The 19,721-nt window shown below is 47.0% G+C and overlaps 1 pseudogene; it reads left to right on the top strand.

The window, feature by feature from the left end:
• The first annotated feature begins 5,950 nt into the window (after nt 1-5,950).
• Nucleotides 5,951-6,301, top strand: LOC109579040 (large ribosomal subunit protein eL33 pseudogene; annotated as a pseudogene).
• The last annotated feature ends 13,420 nt before the right edge of the window (nt 6,302-19,721 follow it).

Below are 19,721 nucleotides of genomic sequence, written 5' to 3'. Positions count from 1 at the left end.
ATGGGCTGGGCTCCACCAGGGACCGTGAACTCCAGGTGAGCATCCACCCCTCGGACCTCATGACCTTGTCTTCTGAGCAGGTGCGGGGTCAGAGCAGAAGCTCGTAAAGTTCAGAGTTCAGGGCGCGAGCCCCTCTCTGCTGGGGTGAGGAGGTAGCCGCATCCCACAGCTCAACTTGGCTCATTTCCGCTCGCAGACCTCCAGCCTTCCACGTGTGTGGGTGTTTCTGCCAGGCTGAAATCAGCGTATAGGCCAGTTGGGATATTGTCTCACTCTCCACTGTGTCACAAGTATTTCATTTGTACCTACATAGTCTTCCTAGTTTAAATACTTTGTTTTATTGCCCTAGAAATACATGATCACTCTAGATGAAGAAGAAAATATAGAGAATTATGAATAAAAGAATTACTCTATCATCCTAGAATCCATAGGTGGGTGCTACTAACGTTTTGTTAATTTCCTTGCAGAATGTTCAAGATACATACTCAGATATATATATTTTTTCAAAAATAGGATTTTCCTGTAATTGTTGTTTTATAGCTAACTTTTCCCACATTTACTGTATCTCAAATTTTCCCAGGTGAATCCACGTATTTCTCCGACATTTTTCTTAATGGCATCCAGCATTTCATGGTATGGCTAAACAACAACAATGGGGATGATAATTTAATACAAACCAGCTCTGTGCCAGATTCTGTGTTTTGTCAGAAATCGTAGGATTTATGAGAGGTGGGTATTGTGGCCCTCACTCTTAGGATAAAAGTTTCTGATTTTTGTAAATAATACTGTATGAACTTAAAAACATAATCATTGCACTTATTTTAGTTTTTCTTCAGAAAAATTCCTAGGAATGGAGTTACGATGTCAAAGATCATGCATGTTTTAAATAAACTTTGTGTGTGTGTGCTCAGTCCTGTCCGATTCTTTTCAACCCTGTGGACCATAGCCCACCAGGCTCCTCTGTCTGTGGAATTCTGCACGCAAGAGTTGGGTTGCCATGCCCTCCTCCAGGGGATCTTCCTGACTCAGGAACTGGGCCTGCATCTCCTGCATTGGCAGGCGGGTTCTTTACCACCCCACCACCTGGGAAGCCCCAAACTTGATGTGCATTGCCAAATTTCCTTCTAAAAAGTTTCAGCTAATGACAGGAGAATGGCCCTTCCCCGGGACCAGGTTACTGAGGCCCTGATACCACCAGTAAAAAGCGAAGGAAAACAGAACAAACAGATGAAACCCTGCTAGAGGAGCCACAGACACTCAGGAAGAGCCCTGCAAATTGGACACCTGTGATGCTGGGTGCAAGGGGACGACAGGGGATGAGCTGGCTGGATGGTATCACCGACTCAATGGACATGGGTTTGGGTAAACTCCGTGAGTTGGCGATGGACAGGGAGGCCTGGAGTGCTGCAGTCCATGGGGTCACAAAGAGTTGGACACGACTGAGCGACTGAACTGAACTGGACTGATGCTGGGTATGCTCATTCACTACTTCAGAATTTTATTAACCATTCACGTTTCTCTTTGGTGAGTCACCTTGCCAGGTTTTCTATTTACCTTTTACTTATTGATTTTCAAGAGTTCTTTTTATCTTAAGGCTAATAACCATGAGCTAGAAGGAAATGGCAGCCCACTCCAGTATTCTTGCCTGAAGAACCTCATGGACAGAGGAGCCTGGCAGGCTACAGTTCATGGGGTCACAAAGAGTCGGACACGACTGAAGTGACTTAGCACATACAATCCTATGTTTAGCAAACATCTTCTCTCAAATGGTTTCCATTTTAATTTTACGTTAATATTAGGCATTTCTTCCTTTAGCAGTTTTTTTCATTTTTATTTAGACTACTCTTTAATAATTCTTCTGCTTCCTTCTTTAGGTCTTGTGCTTGGAAAAGCCTTTCTCACACTAAACTTGCACACTTTTAAAAATCATGTATATTTCTTACTTATCCTTGTTATTTTTCATTTACTTTTTATTTTTATTTGGAATGTATTTTTTGTGAGATATTATATAAAGATTTAGATTATTTTTTACATAGTCGACAAAGAATTTTGCGCCAGGCATTGAATAATCTATCCCTCTGGCATTCTTTTGACATCTCCCATTTCCTTACTTAGCTCATGACTTGCATTTTTAGTCTAAGTTCTTTGTCCAGCTGTGGTCATCTGGGTTTTGTGGAGTCACATAGTTTGCTGTCTGGGACATACATGTAGCACATGTAAGTATGTGAAAGTGAAAATTCTTCCCCATTACTCTTAGCTTTCAAAGTTACTTTGTTTTGCGGGGGGTGGAGATTCTTGTAAATGAAATACAATATTTATTTTTTCAGCTGCATGCTGTTTATTAATTCATACATTCATATTGGTGGTGGTGGTTTAGCTGCTAAGTCATGTCCGACTCTTGCGACCCCATGGACTGTAGCCTGCCAGGTTCCTCTGTCCATGGGATTCTCCGGGCAAGAATACTGGAGTGGGTTGCCATTGTTAAGCCTCATCTAATAGTAGTGTTAGCTTCTCTAGATTTCTATAGAAGGAAGATATTTGAATAGCCGGCATTTGCTTTAGATGAATCATTGCTCCACAATATTTAGGTTTAATATTTGGGGGAAATAGTCTCAGTCTCTTCTTTGAATTATTGTCAAGCCAGATTTTTCTCCTTTTGTCCATCCCTGAGAATGGCCTTTGCTTCTTCACTTTGTCACCGCCATCCTTATTAGGTGCAGTCTTGACCCGCACTTCTCCTCACAGCTTCAAATCAGAAAGAAACCAGGTGAATCCCTGTTCTCTCTGAGGCTGGCGGTGGCCAGGAGTCTGTTTCCAATGCTCCGTTTAGAGTGGCTCATCCACCTTGAACGCCCGCCACGTTGTACAAGAGCCAAGATGCGTGTGGGAACTCTAGCCTAGGGCCTGCCTGTGTCCTGTCCTGCGGGGGCCTCCTGTCTTTTGAATTTGCTTAATCTAAGTCTTATTGAGAACAAGGAAGCATGGAAGGGAAAAGCAGACAGGGAGCTCCAGCCTCCTTCACCCCCAGCCTCAAACCCGACCACGTCCTGTGATCTTCACTGGCTTAGAAATGGGCAGGAAGTAAGCCTCACACTTAAATGCAAAATTATCTGGGGCATCAACGGAGGATGAAAAAGTCTAGCATCAGAATGAAGCCCAAGGCTAGCAGTACGAGCGCTAAACCCCTATATGCTCTTGCTGGACGGGCACCTCTCCTCGACCGGGAGGGGTCATTGCCCAGGTCCCCACTGCTCCACTGGCAGTTACAGCCCCAGTCTGCATGTGTGACAAGGTGGACATGTCCCAAGGCCCCTGCAGCCAAGCTCCCCCTGCTTGGCCCTGAAGGGCTGGAGTGCGTGAGTGCCTGCTGATGCATTTCTGGCCTCATCCTCCCAGCCCCGGGTGCAGGAAGGAGAAGCGAGAGCCATGCCCTCAGGATGGCATGGTCTGGGTCCCCCTGTGAGTAGCTGCTCCATTCCCAGATGTCTGGAACAATCCGCCGTGCCCTGGGTAATGGAGCCCATTTCAGCACGCCTGTCTCTGACTGGTTTCAGAGACGAATTGCTCCGTGTTCCTACTGTTCTGCAAATGCATAAAAATGGCTAGAAATTTTGGTCACCACGTGAGTCCTTTTATTACAACAGAAAAGTAGGAAGGGTGTTTTTAGTTCAAACAAATAGCATCGCAGGCACAATATGTTACATGAAGAAAAGTTAATTTAGTGTTATTAAATATAATCAGAAACACGACGTGAGGCTTGTCGTGTTGACATGGTGTGCTAGGTATCTTAACGTGGCTCGGCAGGCTGCCTTGTTTGCACACTGCTTAAACTTTCTCATCGATGAGATTTTGCATGATAACTAGAATATTAAAAATATATGAAGAGTGGCCTCGTGCTTCTCAGTAAACGCAACCCCAGGTTACTGGGAGGCAGCTCCCCTTAGCAGAACTGTGGGTTGCAAAGCCTCTGCAGCCGCCCTGAGGCTCTACAGGATCAGGGCTGAGCTGTGGGCTTGATGTCTGCCTCTCAGGGCTCGGGACCATCAGCGTCTGCCAGGACTGTGAAGAGAGACACTCTTTGATCCTAACACCTATTCCTTGGGTGGTTAAACTGTAGCTGCCTGTCCCTGAGTCCCTGCTACATCCCAGGCTCGGCCGTGTTCTCCACTTTCTCCCTCTTCTCTCCAGCGTCTACTATGGAAAGTTCTGGAAGGTTCCCAAGAACATGGGGACAGGTGGCTACATAGGTCGCTCCTTCTGGATATGGTGACTTACACTTCTTTATCTTCTACTAAGCAAGGGACAGAAAATATTTTGCTCTCAGACCAACTGGTCTATAGTCCTCCATTACGCAGGTGGTCTTGCAACAGGAAGAAACTGTTTGAGTGGGGCCTCCCAGCTGGCTCAGTGGTAAAGAATATGCCTGCCAAGGCAGGTTTGATCCCTGGGTCAGGAAGATCCCCTGGAGCAGGAAATGGCTACCCACTCCAGTAATCTTGCCTGGAGAATCCCATGGACAGAGGAGCCTGGTGGGCTACAGTCCGTGGGGTCGCACGGAGTAGGGCATGACTGGGTGACTGAGCACATTGCTTTGAGCAGAACACTTTAAAGACATGGATGGCGCTCACTTATCTTGATCACAGGACATGCCCAGCCCCACGGCCCTGGTGTAGCTGCAGGGAGCCTGAGACGTGTAGTCCTCGTCCACAGCCTGGAAGAGGAGCATGATCTGGGACTTAGGGAACATGAGGTGTCTAATGTTTATTTACGAGAGGGAAGCATGTAGATGGTAATAAATAGCTCAGAAGCCTTGAGGATGGAAAGCAGTGCTCCCCACCCTGCCCCTCCCCTCCGTTCTGCTCCCTGTCCTCTCTGCCTTCCCACTTGGCCTTCATATGTGAAGGTAACATGCCTATAATTCTAGTTACAAGCATATCTTGATTTATCAGGTCTGTACAATATAAATTGATACGTTAATGTGGAGGGTAAGGACTTTACTTACTTGTACTCAGGGGTGACATTGAAAGTCTTTGAGGACAAGTGTGCCAGGCATTAGCCATCAGGCTTGGCACTGTCCAAGGTGCTGGGCTCCACAGGTGTGCTGACGGGTCAGCTGTTAACCCGTTAGTTGCTGAATTGGGGGATTTCAATCCAGTGGAAGGACTGGTGGTGGGCGGTGGGGAGGGGAGGAGACAGGAGCAGTGACTGTTTACCAAGTTCTCTGGAACTATTTCAATATTTTAACAGTGATCACGCCCCTGCTGCAGCTAGATGTCACCTCTCACTATCCCCATCTCACTAATTTCTCCCTATGTTTGATATCACCATTAATATTGTTTCTGCTGGTTACGTTTTTAATTTAAATATTGCATCTAATGTTCTAATTTGGTTCTATCATCAGGAGTAGTGTATTGATTGAATTATGAAATGAATACTAACACCCCAATCTTTCTGTTTTCTTTTTTTTTAATTCATCATTTAAAGCAAGTGAAACTTTGTCAGGTATGATTTTCTCTAGACAAATTCACATATCATGTGGAATTATTCCTGCAGAAGGGGTGGGGACACAGAAGGCTCTGATGCTGGCTGAGATCACAACAATATGTCTCCTGCCTTCCTATACGGGCTGGTACATGACTGGTGCTCAGCACACAGCTGGTACTCTTGCCCCTTGGGTGATGACTAGTTTTTGTTCTGGGTCTAGTCTCAATGTGTCCTGGGCTTTAAAAGATGGCCCAATTCACAGAGCTAAGACCAGCTCACACAAAGATTGTCTGTGGAGAGACGGGGTCCTGACAATCCAGAGGCCTTGAGCAAGGCCTTTCTCCCCACCTGCACCAGTTCCTGCTGGAACAAGTTACCAAAAATTAGTGACTTAAAACAAGGCAGAGGCCTTTCTCATTAAGCCATCTTGGACGCTGTGGAGGCCTCTGGGAACAGGACTTCCAAAATGACAGATAAGTCTGGAAGGCTGTGGTCCAAGGGCCATTTTTGCTGGTTACAGGTGGGGTCTTTGGAATCAGAGGGAGCACACATCTTTCCTGAAAGCTGAAAGTGTATATGCTCGAGATGAAACTATATTCTGCCTAAGCAAGAGATGTGCTTATGTGTATAGAGCAAAGAACAGCACAGCAACTCCTGGCAGAAAATCCACAAAAGCAGAGCAATCTGGGGAGAGATAATTCATGCTCATGGAAACAGTGGCAGGGTCTGTGCCAAATCCCAAAGTAACCTTCCTGCTAAGGCCATGGGACATAGAATCTGTGTGACGCTATACCCTCCAAGAATTTATATTTATTAAAAATGCTGAAGAATTGATGCTTTCGAGCTATGGTGTTGGAGAAGACTCTTGGGAGTCCCTTGCACAGCAATGAGATCAAATCAGTCAATCCTAAAGGAAATCAACTCTGAATATTCATTGGAAGGACTGATGCTGAAACTGAAGCCACCTGATGCAAAGAGCTGACTCATTAGAAAAGACCCTGATGCTGGGAAAGATTGAGGGCAGGAAGAGAAAGGGATGACAGAGGTAGAGATGGTTGGATGGCATCATTGACTCAAGGGGCATGGGTTTGAGCAAACTCTGGGAGATGGTGAAGGACAGAGGAGCCTGGCATGCTGCAGTCCATAGGGTTGCAAAGACTCAGACACAACTTAGCAACTCTTCTGAACTGAACTGAAATAAATGAAAATGTGGAAAAAAACAAGGCAGATTTATTGTCTGACACCTCTGGAGGTTAGAAACCCAAAATCAATCTCGACTGGCTACAGTCAAGGTGAACAGGCTGGCTCCTTCTGAACCTCAAAAGGAGAAGTCTTCACCTTGCGTTTTCCAGCCTCCAGAAGCTACTACATCCCTCGGCTCACGCCCATCCTCAGTCACTCCAGCCTCTGGGTTCCCGCCTCACCCCTCCTGGTTCTCCTTCTGAGAAGGACCTTGTGATTGCGTGGAGGGCCGGCCTGCGTACTCTGGGATTCACCCCGACCTCCAGGTCTTTAATCCCACCAGCAAAGTTCCATTTACTCTGTAAAGTGACAGATGTATTAATAGGTTCTGGGGAGCAGAATGGGGATGTTTAGGGAGGCCTTTTTCAGGCTCTCACAGACTGTAATAAGAGTAGTGGAATTAAGGGAAGGGACAGGGTAAATTAGTTGTAAGACAGTGATTAGTTGGGTTCAGCCTGAGTTAAGCATCAGTCTAACTCCAGAAAGAGAGAGAGATACAGACACTGGCCAGAGGTTAGTAACTGGCTGCAAACAGGGTGAGATTTCAAATGTAGACCCTCCAGGATAGCTGGGATGGGAGATCTTAGTCATGTTGGGGATGAGTTGGTGGAGACTGTCAAGGTGATTGATTAGGTGCAGAGCAAGGAAGGGCCAGTCCTTCCCGACCACATCTGGGCCCAGCAGAGCCGCACGCCTCCTGCTTTCTGTCTTACAGCCAAGTCTGTGGATCCCTGGCTGGAATCGGACCTTCAGTGAAAGAAGCTGAGGTTTCCTGATATTCTGTCTCTAAGAAGTGTACTTGCTGTAGTTTTTCATAATTATCTGAGCAAAGATCTGTTTCAGGGGGAGGTGGGGTGTGGGAGATGAGCTCATTTAAGATGATTCCCCTAGGTGGCCTTAGAAATAACAGGCACAGCAATAATTGCTTTTGGATTTATTTATATCTCTGAAAATTCCAGCCATTTAAGGCAAATTACAGATAAATTCACAGGTTTTAGATAGTTTTTCTAGGTTCATATGGCATTCATATTCTGGGTTCCTTTTACTGAGGCAGGTAGAATTCTAAGATGTTCCCACTCCACCAAATTCCCAACCCCTAGGGCCTAATCTCCCCACCCCCACCCTATGTAACCACCTCCTTGAGTGTAGGCAGGCCCTACGGATGGGACTGGATGCTGCTTCTGTGATTGGAGTACCGGCTTTGGTGAAGCTTCAAGTCCCCAGTCAACTTTGCTTTGAGTGACTTGCAGGGAGATTCTCCCGAGTGACTCAGATGAAAGCCCTTTAAAGAGGGGCCTGGTCCTTCCTGTGGCTTTGAGAAATGTGCCAGAATGTCCCTAAGAAGGTCACTGCCAGATGACGGTGCTCCAGGAACCAAGAATATCCCAAGACTGACAACCAGCAAGAAATTTAGGACCTCAGTCCTCCAACCACAAGGAACAATCCAACAACCGCATGAGCTTGGGAGAGGCACCCAACCTCCATTATCAAACAGACTCTCTGACATCTTAACTGCAACCTGAGACCCTGAGCAGAGACTCCAGCTGAGCTCTGGTTGGATTCCTGACCCATGGCAACTGTGAGCTCATGAATGTGTGTTAAATGGCTAAATCTGTGGTGACTTGTTATGCAACAATAGAAAAATAACACACTGAGGAAATAGTAGGTATGCGGTCACCCTGCACATTTCCAGGCTGGGTGACTTTACTGGACCTGGGAAGACTCATGGCTCTGGATTTAAAGGAGCGTCACATGGGCTGACACCCCCTAGGGTCAGTGAACCTACACGTCTCCATGGACAATCTGAGCAATCCCACAGAAAACCAAATATGACTTGAACTGAAAACGTTCCAGGGTCTCAGGAGTGGCTCTGATGAGATTTTCAGCAGGAAAAACTTTCCATTTTTAATTAATATTGTCTTGATTGCACATTTTTATTCATCATGTCCATGTGTTTTTCTGCCAACGATCAGAAGTACTTTTTATAGGACAAAATCAGTCTTTATTTCATTCAAGCCAGGGGTTTCTTAGTCCCTACACTTATAATAAGATCCCAGATTTCAAAGAAAGCTGGTTATTGATGGCCTAGTTTTTTTTTAGTGTGGTAGCATGTCAATAAATTGGAGAATATTTTAGTTTGTAGATTTCCCCAAGCATTCTGGAGAAATCCTTAGACAATTTGCCATATAAACCGAGTTAATTGCTTTATGGAGTAGAGCTATGTCAACTATTTAGATAGACCATATGACAGACGTTCATAAATACAAGACAGACATATTTGTCAATACAGTGATGTGCAAGATAATTATTTTTATTATGTGAATTTCTGAGTTGAAATCAAGAGAATCTCAGTTGTACTACTGACTGGCACAGCCTTAACTAGTTGTCAGAGGAACGGGAAGGGAATGCTCTGGGTGATTTTCTGATTTTTCTCAGTTCCTCCTCATGCCTGGAATGTAAATCTCAGGGCACCGTAAAATTGAATAAAAAAATGTAAGTTTAAATTATTTTTTTATTTTAAGTCGGGTAGGAGGATAATAGAAAAAGATCATCAAAAACAATGAGAAGAAATAATTGTTAATTTCTACAGTACCTTGAAACAGAAGCCCAAGAGAATAAATGGAATAAAGATACTATTAAAATTTCCTCTTTTATTATATCTTCTCTGCCAGAGTAATTGTTGCTGTGTCCAATATATGCAGGGGACAATTTACTAGCTGTTTTCTATTAGTTTTAACATTAACATACACAGAAATCAAATGAATAGCAAGCTTTCTTTGCTTAATTAAATGACTGACAAGGCATAGTTGTTGCTGGACCGACTCCTGTAGATAATATCGAAAGGCTGGGGAACCAAAGAGAAGTACCATAAGCTATGCGAACTTCCTCCTTTATTAAATGAATATTGATGCAATATTATAGATTATTTTTCAGGCCACTGCATAAGAAGGGGCGCGTGAGTTTTTCTCCTGAAAGAATTATATATTAGTATTCAGATGGAAAAAAATTCTAATATATCATTTACACACAGGATTAAAGGTGTGTGTAGATCCTTTCCTCTGTGAAATCATGCACCCTTCAAGAGGGCTCTTCAGTTTGGACTTTTTAATGGTACCATAGTGTCGAGTGACAAGATACTGGAAATGCCTGGAGACACACTGGCCTGTTCCAAGCACTGAAATACCTCCATAATTTTTCTAGAAATAGTAAATTGGCCTCATTAGGATCTTCATGTATTCAGAGCTGGGTCAGCTCAGAAAGCCATGTACACTAGCTGTGAGAAGCAGTAGCCCCACATAAAAGTAACAATACGTTGCTTTTCTTCTGAGAGCAAGCTAAGTGCTGGTGTCTCTCTGTGTATCTGTCTGTGTCCCCCTACACACATATGTGTATGTGTGCGTGTATATAAATACACACGACATAAGCATGTAATTATTTAGTCCAAGAGCAGCGCTTTGAGGTGAGCACTATTGCTGCTCAGCCGCTCAGCCGTGTTGACTCTTTGCAGCCCCAGGGACTGCAGCCGGCCAGGCCTCCCTTCACCGCCTCCTGGAGTTTGCTCAGGTTCACGTCCACTGAGTCAATGATGCCGTCCACACCTCTCATCCTCTGTCATCCTCTTCTCCTTTTGTTTTCCATCTTTCCTAGCGTCAGGGATGAGGACGTAGAGGCACAGAGGCTGGAAGCCAGAGAACGATGGTTGCAAGCCATGCCTTGAGGCATGTTGAGATGGCATGGGGGTGCTGAGCCTGGATCAGGTGACCGATGGGTTTATCCCCTCAGCAGGTACTTACTGAGCCTACTGTATGCCTCACACTCTTGTAGGTATGGGGGACATAGGATAACACGATAAGTATAGTCCTTGCCCTCATGGAGCCAACAACCCATATTAGTTTTAAAGATTTATTCCTTAGTATGATACGACTAACACTAACACCCCAGCCAAACTCAGCAAGTTAATTACATTGCAGGGAGGTTAATTAGGTATCCCAGGAAAATAGATGATTGAGTTATAAGTCAGGCTGGGGAGGCGCTGGGACTTGGTGAAGCAGCCTCTAGTTGAGTGACTGAGTGTTGTGCCTGGGTGGGAGCTGGTGGTGGAGTGGGTGCTGTGCGTGTGGGGTCTGGTTAACGTACGTTTCCCTATGCCTGTTCATGCAAGTTGTGCGCCATCTCTACAGCTCTTTCCTGGTTCTCTGACTTGGAAATGAAAAGCATCGAATAAAACAGGATGGGTATTTATAGGTAAATTGGGGCTTCCCTGGTGACTCAGCTGGTAAAGAATCTGCCTGCAATGCAGGAGACCTGGGTTTGATATCTGGGTCAGGAAGATGCCCTAGAGAAGGAAATGGCAACCCACGTCAGTATTCATGCCTGGAGAATTCCATGAACAGAGGAGCCTGGTGGGCTACACTTCATGGGGTTGCAAAGAGTCAGACACAACTGAATGACTCTCACATAGCTAAATTGACCAGTGTTTATCAGCCAACTGAGTATAACCTCTCCTGCGTGGTTGTTACAGTTTTTGCAACCAGGTTGGGCTCCAATGGGCAGAAGATTCACTGTGTGGCCCCACAAAATTGGGGACCTCCAGGAAGCCACCACACAGGTCAGGCTGGGGGATCCCTAGGCGATCCCTAGACTATCCCACGCTCCACGTTTCATTGGAGCGACTGGTGTGGCATTTTCTGCACTCACCGTGATTTCTCTCCCAATGCCTATCCAGTGGTACCCAAGCAGTCCCCACTGAGACACAGATACTGAAAGGTTTACAGTGGATGTATATAGCATCGCCAACCGCGCACGAACTCCTCAAAAGAGCATTGTGGCCGCAAAGATACAGTAATTCACATTTCCAATATTGCTAATAAAATTTAACAAATGGAAAACCAAAATGTCAACCAAGCAATAATACTGATGGCATTTCTCTTAGGCCGAGTAAAGAAAATCATAGTGACTTTAATTGGTTAGGATAACGAAAGGAAGAGACAGAAAAAAGCCTCCAGGAGCTACAGTGACTCAACTAGAGGGACAGCGAGTATAATTTTACTAAAAGTAGGTGATGATCATGCAATGTGCCTGGGAGAGGAGATGTTTTAGGATGGCGTAATCAATTTGAATTAATTAAGAGGTGATGAATGGTGCCTGCCTATGCAAATGAGGGCAGCCTGAGAGTCCAGCCAATCAAAGTGCAGCTGTGCTTTAGCGGTCCGTGGCCTTGTATTTCAAGGAGTTCCAGGGATAAGGGAAGAGGTGTGATGTTGATGGAGTGCAAAGCACGCTGGGACTTTGTGGGAAACCACATATATTCAGTTCATCAGAAAATATCTTCCTATTTACCCCTGTGATCTGGGACGGAAACCCCAGGCCTCTGGAGCTCTCGTTCACCCATTTTCCAGATAGAAAGCTCCAGTCTACCAACGGAATCTGCTGGGCTTTCCGGAACGTGATTTCAGATTTTCGGATGGTCCCTCTGCCACACCAGCCCTGTGACATGCTTGAGAGAGCACGCTCATAATGATTCGGGTAATCTCTCTGAATAATACTCGCATTGCAGTTTGTCACGATTCAATTCGATGCAGCCAGCATTTCCCTTGTGGGTGATATTCCCTTAAAACTTTAAGCCCCATTGAGGGCCAGCATTCACAGCCAAGAAAATTGTGGATTTTTTTTTTTTCAAAAAAGAAATGAAAACGTAAGTTAGGTCGCATGAACATAACGCTTAACAGACAAAAGCAGCACGTGGGATACACTCTCTCAGATGTTTCCTAATGTCCAGAGGCCCCATGAGAGGTTCACCAACAGCCGGGTCATGGGCTGCAGCTACTGTGGTGTGGACACCGTTTCAACCAGGGAAGGCACTGATGATGGTGGGAAAAAAAAAATTTATTGTGCTGGGTGTTACTGGCTCCAGGCTCTTCCATCATCCTAAACTCAACCTAACACCAGCTACAGACGAGGTTACCTTCGAAACAATCTTTTCCCCAGCCCTTTTGTCTATGACGTGTCCGAGAGGTTGCTGTTATGTGATAATTCAAGGCTTTTTCTTTTTGTATTTACAGTGATGTTGCTGAAAGTCAAAACACAAATAAAATGGGAGTATTTCCAAATGCCTTGCGTTCGGTCCGTGTTTTGTACATTGTCTATCACATTAAGAAAGGTTAATTCCGTATTAAATGTAATGAGAAGCACAACATGGGGCTTGTCACGCTGACACGGGGGGGTGATGCTACGACGCCGCTCAGCAGGAAGCCTTGTTATATTTTTCATACGTTAGTGGATGTCTATTTAGAATTGATCAAACCTTTGCTTCCGAAACATATATGCCAACACCTCTGCAACACACCATAAACTAGACTCTCAGAAAATAATAATGATGCTTATCAGTCACTCGCCTTGAGTTTGCTTGTGAAAAACCTCCAGCTAGTGGGCTGTTGGAGCTCTTAAAACATAGATCTTTTTGCTGTACTGATAATTCACTCACAGCTTGAGATTGATGACTATGTGAAGTCCATAAAAGATGTTACCACTATATTTTGTTCTTATGATTTATTTTATCATGTTGTCAAGGTTTGCAGAAAACAAGAAACAAATCAATGAATGTCATGCTTAAATATTAAAGAAGGCTGTAATACACATTTTTATTCAGATGCCTTATTCAATCTTGTGGCTCAGAAAAGAGCAGTGGCAACGAAGCTTTTATTTGAATTACTTTTGGAAAAATTAATTTAGGAGGACTGTTGAATTGTGAGTGGCAAAAGGGAGCTAACCTTATTTGCTTAAATAGGAATATATGGTCGCAAGACTTCTTGGAAAAGCAGTTCTAACAAACCACAGGGAAATGGATGGATTTTAAAGCGTCAAGCACTTCGGCTCCAGTGTACTTAGCAAGTTCAAGCCCGCGGCGTGAACAGAAGGGTGTTTGGAAAGAAGCAAAGGATGAGACACTGCTTTGGGGATGGGGGATGGGTGCTTTGTGCCTTGCTTTTGAAACGAATCATTTCCTTCATCATTATATGAAATCAAGATCACCATCTATTCTGAGGGCAGGCAGCCTGTAAGCTTGGTATATTCCAGAGTTGTTGGCCTTTCCCACACCTCATTAGATAGCAAGCAGAGAAGAACAGCTAAATCTTGCTTGATTTTTCTGAATTGGACTGGCTTTGTGAAAAGGGGACCTACCTGAGCTGGTGCTGTCAACTGCATAGACAAACGGTCCTCAGAGTTGGAGGCTGCATTTCTAGAGCCTGAAAAAAAATATGTATGTATTCTGAACTCTGATTTAAAAAAAAAAAAAAAAAACAGAAAAGAAGGCAAAAAGAAGTTCAGAAGACCTATGTCAAAAATGAATCTATGGGGTCATTTCCCCGAATCAGTTAGCTTCAGCCTAATCCCCTTCTGGAAACTCAGGTCTGAGCTGGTTAAAGGGATGAACAGACCCCATGACTGCCCGACACTTTGAGGTCCTGAATGCCTTTGGATTATCAAAGAAAAAGTAATTAGATTCTGCATCCTTTCATGGTTAACTGTATTTTATTGTATTTCATTATATTCTTGTTTCTTGAAAATTAGCGATCGATGCAAGGTATATATGGCAATTCCAGACTAACATGAATATTCAATTAACCACAAGACCTCGCTCTTTGACCATTTCGAATAAACTGGAGTTTATTTGAATTTAGAAAACAGATAAATTAGGAGGTGATCATTTGCATTACAATAGGATTCTTCATTTCTAAGGGAGGATTCCTTGTGGGATTCTTTTAAATAGAAAGCTCTCCAAGTACTTTGAAAAATATAATTTGATTTTTAAAAATTCTCTTCTCATGCAGTTGCTCAGGACCATGCCTATTGTATGAAACGAGAGGCATATCTATTTAATTTGGTAATGAGAGGGCTTCGTTGCAAATATTTTGGCCTTAAAAAAATTCAGACGTGATAGCGGGAAATTCACGCTCAGATATCAGACTTAGGTTCCACTGCATCACCATGTTCTCTCTCCCTGGGTCAGCCCAAATGCAGATTCAATGCCATCCATGCACCTTCAACCACCCCTCACTCTGCCTGAGCCTGGACTGGAGGAGATGCTCTGGGAGGCAGACACAAGGCCTCATCCCTGGACAGCGGGTGCATCAAGAAAGGAACCAGAGCAGAGGGCACGGGGCTGAGCTTCTGGAGCCTCCAGGATCACTCAGGATGCCTTAATGTTTTATCACAACAGTTTCACAGGAATGGGAAAGGGCCCAGTCAGAATCCCACAGAACTGCCCTTGGCTACAGGGGTGTGTGTGTGTGTGTGTGTGTGTGTGTGTGTGTGTGAGACCTGGGGGCTGCTCTGGTGCTGAAGACGACAAAGCATGGATTCTGAGTGGTGAGGAGGTTCTCAGATGGATGGGCAGCCCTGGAGCCACAGGAAGGAAGTCCGTCCTCCACTCGGAAAACCCTGGTGGACAAAGCTCCTGGGGAGGCCCGAGCAGCTGCTTATAAGCCTACCGCTTCTCATGGTTCTCTCTGGGGTCCTGGACCACCGCTCAGCATCTCTCCCTCTGGGGCCCCAGTTGGCACAGGAGGCTCGGCCTGAATGGAACTCAAAGGTGAACACCTTTCCTTCCTGCTGCATTTCTCAGGCCGCAGAAACAGGTCTAATGGCAAAGAGGGTTGTGAGTCAGGAAAGAGGAGAGACTCCAAGTGAGCAATGTTCAGAAGGTTCAGTGATATCCTGAGGAAAGGCGCTCCCTTCTCTCACACGCCTGGGGAGTCTCCACAAAGGAGCCGCCCCTGCGCGATGCAGAGTCGCATCGGGAGCATCTCCTGCATTGAGGACTTGGCAGGGAGCATTTTCGAAAAGGCTGAGGGGGTAGATCATGGCTTCCCTGATGGCTTAGGGAGTAAAGAATCCCCTTGCTGTGCAGGAGCCACAGAGATGCAGGTTCCATTTTTGCATACAGAAGATCCCCTGGAGGAGGAAATGGCAACCTATTTCGGTATTCCTGCCTGGGAAATCCCATGGACAGAGGAGACTGGCAGGCTACAGCCCATAGAGTTGCAAAGAGTTGGACGAGACTGGCTGACTGAGCCCGTACCTCCAGGAAGTGGGGGAAGCAGTCTGATCAAACAGTTGTTCTGTGATGGGAGTGTTTCGTTCTCTTCCCTTTTCTTATAGGTATTTGCATATATGCTAGCAAAGCTTGTCAGCACAAATAGATTTCTTAACTGGAGGAATCTGAGGTGCAGTAGATTTTTTCTATGTCTAATTTTCAGGGTGGCAGAGCCTTCTGAATCCTGATGGTTCGGCCCGCCTCCTGGAGTTTCCGTGAAGCCTCTTCTTGCCCACCCCCAGCTGCCTTAGCACTTCTACCCTCTTCCTTGTTGCTCTGTTGTCCGGGGGCTTGGGTCATCCCTAGGGGACCTCAGGGTCACCACCTGGACAGGAGATTCACTTCTTGAGGGTGAAACATGAGAAGGCACCAGCATTTCTCTTCCACTGAAATAGCAGGGAGGCCCTGGTCAGACGTGGATGCCTTTCTAGATGATGAGCTCTCGGAGGGAGTGAGGCAGTCCTCCTTGTTTCTTCAGAAGCTCCATCACTTACCAGCTGGGGCTGTGGGGTTGAGCGTGTGCTGTCTTGGACTGGAAGCTCCCAGCATAAGTCCCTGTTCTCATTCAGCTTCAGCCAGTGTCCTCGCTGCCCAGGATCCCACCTGAAACTCACTTTCCTTCCTGTTCTGTGACCCCAGCTGAGGCAGTGAGAAACCGCTTTTAGATTCCAACAGGATGGACCTGACTTCTGTCGGGGTAGCTCTTGACTATTTTGAATGAGAAGCATCAAAACATTGTTCTGAACTTACAGAAATAGACGTTGGGTATTTTCCGCCCCTTCATAGAATGGGAGATGGTGTCAGTCCTTTCCTGGGACTCCTAGGTCCAAGACTGAGACCATTAGGTGGACGGCAGTGTCAGTCTATTTGCTGGCACTACAGTCCTCGAAATGGTTAATAAATCTGAGCGTCCAGATCAAGCTCACTAGGAAAGGGAGCTGGAGGAACTCGTTTCCTCCCATTGGCACATCCACCGGCCCCTGCGGTGATGCTGAGACCCGGACCTGTCTGGGAGCTTGTACCTGATGCCCAGGTTCCCATGGAGATGGCCTCTGACTGGGGTATGCCTCCTGCACTCAGGGCCCATGAAGGACCAAGGACACACTCAGCCTAGGGGCCGCCACCTGTCCTTCAGTTTCCTGTAATGAGCCCATGACTTTAGGAATAACGCGAATTCATTCTGTTGTCGTTTAGTTGATAAGTCATGTCTGACTCTTCTGAGACTGTGGTGGACGGTAGCTTGCCAGGCTCCTCCATCCATGGGATTTCCCAGGCAAGAATACTGGAGTGGGTTGCCATTTCCTACTCCAGAGGATCTTCCTGACCCAGGAATCCAATCCGCATCTCCTGTATTGCAGGAGAACTGTTTATCATTGAGCCTACAGGGAAGTCTGAAATTCACTCTCCACTTTATTAAAAAATAATTTGTGGGCTTCATGCAGTGGGTAATGAGTCAAGGTCAGAGTATCAGGAACCCAGGTGGAGGCTTAGGGACCCAGGGCTCCCTCTCCATGTACAGCATCACACTGCCCCCTTGGAGGGGGCTTCCAGAAAATCCAGGGATTTGGGTGGGAGACCACAGGATTCAAGTGGGCATGGCCAGAGAGCACGTTTAGGCCAAGAGGGCGCGGTTGTCTCCTGAGCCCACCGAGTTGCGGCTTTGCTCTGTCACTCTGGCCCCGGCCCGCTTCTCTGGAAGAAAGCTTCTCTCACTTCTTTCCCCTACTGCCCTACTTTGGTCAGCCTCTGCACCTGTCTCCCTGGGTGGTTATTGAAAGTTGCCCACTAAGAATTTCTAGAACCTTCGTCCTCTCCACAGCCACAGGGCAGCTCAGGTGTGGCACCTGCTCTCAGCACCTTTTTTTCCGGAGCCCCAGCCTTGCGGATTCAGACTTCTGGCCTGGGGTCAGTAAACTTCCTGCCCAAGCCTTTATGAGACCCTGTGTGTCCCGGGGCATTTCTCTAGAAACACCCTTGTACACATCTGGAGACCTCGTGCTCACACGTGCACATGTGTGCACACCCAGCCACACCTGAAGACTAACTAGACATGCACTGCATGTGTGCACGCAACTGCACACACACACACATGCACACCATTGCTGTTACCTTGCACACACACGTGCACACCATTGCTGTGCACCTTGCACACACACACACATGCACACCTTGCTCACACACGTGCACACAGTTGTTGGTGTGCCTTGCATATACACACACATACCATGCCCTCACTCCCGTCACCGCCTAGAGCCCTGGGTTCTCCCGTGGCTGCAGTTTCCAGGTGTACGGTGGGGAGAACGACTCCGGGAAGCACCCCTTCTGTAAACGTGCCCAAGACGTCACTCCGTGGCTGCCACACGGCCCTGTGTCCCAGCTGCTGGAGGTGACACAGAGGCGGGTGCCTCCAGGTTGCAGTCTGAGCACAAGTCCCAGGGTTACTCTGAGCAAACGGTTTCAGGTCTCCCCTGGATGGAAGCCCTCTAAAACAAGAGCTGGAATATTTTCTTCCCTTCTTGGACTTCCAGCCAAACAGGCTCTGTGTCCTTCTCAGCTGTTTCAGATGTAATAGTTTTAATAGTTGGTTAGAGGGGAAAAAATGGCCTGGCGTCGGCAACCTGGAGAGGGGGGAGGCATGCAGCGAGAAGCCTTGGCTAGCGTGTGGGTGGGGCATCATGTCACCACACAGTCCCCAGAACAGGTCAGGGATGGGCTGCACCTCCCTTCCTGAGCTCCCACCACACCCGGTTAGCACTGCCCCGCATGCTGCAGCCCGTCCTGATGAGAGTCTCGCTCCAGCAGTACCTGTGTGACTCAGCACCGTCCTCAGAGCCCAGGTGAGGACACGGGCAGGACAGGTGGCCTCGGCCACTCGGAATGACGGGTCCGCTGGCTTGTGGTCAGTTAGGCCATTTTGGGGTCCCCCGCCTTCCCCAAGGCCCCGGACCCAGCGGGGAGCAAGGGCAGGTTCTCTCCTTCTGAAGTAGAGTTTCCTCCGCGGCCACGTCACCAGTTGGAGAAGCTTCCCTGGACAACCAGGAGGGCTGGGCACCCTGCCTTCCTCTCCAAGTGTCTGTACATTAATCATCCTAAAATATTACATTCATGAGGTTTTAGGGATGCTCTGCAGAAAGGAGGCATCTCTGAGCAGTGTGTTTGGGGGGAGGTGGAGAGACCATTCCAGGCAGCGTCTAATCCTGGCAAAGCAGAGACTGCCCTCCGCCCCCGTGTGACCGTGGCTGTTTCATTCCCTGTGGGCGTCTCTTGCTGCTTTGTGATGAGTGATTCCAGGGGACGGGGACCTGAGACACCCTGAGCACATCTAGACCAATCTGGCTGACTTTTCTTTCAAAGGTGCATCTCGGTTTTCCCTGGCTCCTTCCAAGCACCCGTTAGGGTTGGGGGGTGGGTTCCTTTCATGCGGGCAACACAGGAAAGATTTGTGGCTTCCACGGTTTTGAGCTCTGCCTCCCTTCCTCACAAAAGCAGAGACAAAAGCTGTGGAGCTTGTCCTGGACGGCAAGCCTCACTGTCCTGTCTTAGGAGGAGGCCTGAGCCACCTTCAAGGAGCAGTGTGCGTCGGGAAGCAGGTGGACCGGCTGTAGGTGGGCCCAGGATGAAAGGACGGAGTCTCTGGGGCCCTGGTCTCTGCACACCCTTCTCGGCCAGTCTCTTCCAGGTCCCTCTGGTCTAGCTCCAGAGCCTGCTTCTCAGAACACAATTCTGAGCAAGTTGCTTCCAGGCGGAAACTCTCAGAAGCTCCTGAGGCTGGAGTGTCAGCCCCGCACTCCTCAGCTTTGAGCAGATAATTTTCATGGTCTGGCTCCGCCTGCCAGTCCTGACTCATCCCCCTGGTGGTGGGTGAATGGTGGCCTCAGAAACAGGGTCCACTCCCTGA

The sequence above is a fragment of the Bos indicus genome, chromosome 26, assembly GCF_029378745.1.
Source record: "Bos indicus isolate NIAB-ARS_2022 breed Sahiwal x Tharparkar chromosome 26, NIAB-ARS_B.indTharparkar_mat_pri_1.0, whole genome shotgun sequence".
NCBI classification, from domain to species: domain Eukaryota; kingdom Metazoa; phylum Chordata; class Mammalia; order Artiodactyla; family Bovidae; genus Bos; species Bos indicus.
Note: the sequence above shows the minus strand (reverse complement) of the source record. Positions and strands in the feature narration are given on the sequence as shown.